At 50.1% G+C, this 1,576-nt stretch overlaps 1 long non-coding RNA gene across 1 annotated transcript; it reads left to right on the top strand.

The window, feature by feature from the left end:
• Positions 1-371: 371 nt before the first annotated feature.
• LOC121667456 lies at positions 372-1,170 on the top strand. Its single transcript, XR_006017069.1, has 2 exons — positions 372-428; positions 1,026-1,170. It is a non-coding gene; the product is annotated as an uncharacterized LOC121667456 (long non-coding RNA).
• Positions 1,171-1,576: the final 406 nt, after the last annotated feature.

The following is a 1,576-nucleotide window of genomic DNA, read 5'->3' as shown; positions in this document are numbered from 1 at the left end:
TGCCCAAGTGTCACTGAGGGAGAGGCAGGTGCCTGGAGTGTAACTGGGGTGGAGAGAGGGTCACTGAGGGGGAAAGTGGGTGCCCCGAGTGTCACTGAGGGAGACACAGGTGCCTGGAGTGTAACTGGGGTGGAAAGAGGGTCACTGAAGGGGAAAGTGGGTGCCCCGAGTGTCACTGAGGGAGACACAGGTGCCTGGAGTGTCGCTGGGGTGGACAGAGGGTCACTGAGGGGGAAGGCGGTCACTCAGAGGCCTTGGGGCTGCCCTGAGGGACACGGGGAGGGGCGGGGCTGTGCCGCTGCCGCGTAGCTTTTTCCGCGCCGCAAGGGGGCGCCTGCCGCCTGTCCCCTCAGCGCCCTCAGATCCCTCAGCGCCGCGGTCCGTGAGGCGGGCGCAGGCGAAGGACGCTCCGAGCGGCTCGAAAAAAGGTATTGCAGTGGTCCTGGGGCAGACTGGGGGCTCTTGCAGATGGAGGGAATGTTGAGCAGCGGCGTCAGAAGGCAGCAGGGTGTTTCGGTGGAGTTGCCGAGGGAGAAGCTTAGGTAGTTCAGACGGGACGCAACATCTTCGCCGGGGGAAAGCTGAGGGAACTTTGAAGTGAGAGCCAGGGGATTTTTGAGGTAAAATCTGTCAGGGAGAGAATAAAGATTCTGTATGGGAGAGCTGAGTTACTCTGTAGGTGACATTTTGGGGATAAAATCTGAGATAATCTATAGGGGACAGAATGGGCATTTTGGGGGCATAATCTGAGGTAAATTTTGAGGGACAGAATGAAACTCTTGGAGGGAAAAGCTGAATTACTCTTTAGGGAATATTTTGGGCATAAATCTGAGATAATCTATCGTGTACAGAATTAATATTATGGGGCGAAATCTGAGGTAATTGTGAGGTACAGGAGGAACATCTTGGAAGGATGTTAGCATAGGGTGAGCATGTCTTTTTGCCCTGCTCCTTTAGGCTTTTTGCCCATCTTGTTTAGAGAAGTGTGGTGGTCTTGTCTCTCAACCTGTTTTTGTTTTTTACAGCATTTTTACTGGGGAGAAAACATCTGGATTTCAGCATCCACAAAATCTTTCTTTTTTTCTCCCCAGGAACAGCAGCTGTGACTTCCATTTTAGCTGTTCCTCCATCTTCTTTTCCATCAATAAAATGCTTTTTCAGACTCTGTTTTACAATTTTTCATACACCATTTTTCTTCTCTCATGCTTTTACAACTGTCTTGTATTTCTTTAACATTTTCCCCTGCAGCTGCAGATTGTGATGTCAGAGGTGTCCGTCCATCCTTGGTGCTCCTAAATGCAGTTGTGTTACCATGTTCTGGTGTCCAGGTAGGTGCCACTGCCCTGCTACAGCTGACATCTTATGGCAGATCTCCATGAATTATTTGAAAAGGAGAGTGAGTTGTAATCAGTTGTTGGCTGGCAGGATCCCAAACCCCTTAGGCATAAATGTTACACCGGGTGCTGTGTAGCTTCTGCTTTGGAACATGCTCAAGCTCCCTCATCCATAGGGAGAAATTTCTTCCATTAAACACAGACAGGAGGTGTTTGCTCTTTGCAACGAAGACTTTAACATT

Source organism: Corvus kubaryi, unplaced genomic scaffold, assembly GCF_017639235.1.
Source record: "Corvus kubaryi isolate FWS band 111438036 unplaced genomic scaffold, C.kubaryi_AGA036_p1.0 37367, whole genome shotgun sequence".
NCBI lineage: Eukaryota > Metazoa > Chordata > Aves > Passeriformes > Corvidae > Corvus > Corvus kubaryi.
The sequence above is the reverse complement of the archived record's forward strand: the minus strand, read 5'-3'. Positions and strand labels throughout refer to the sequence as shown.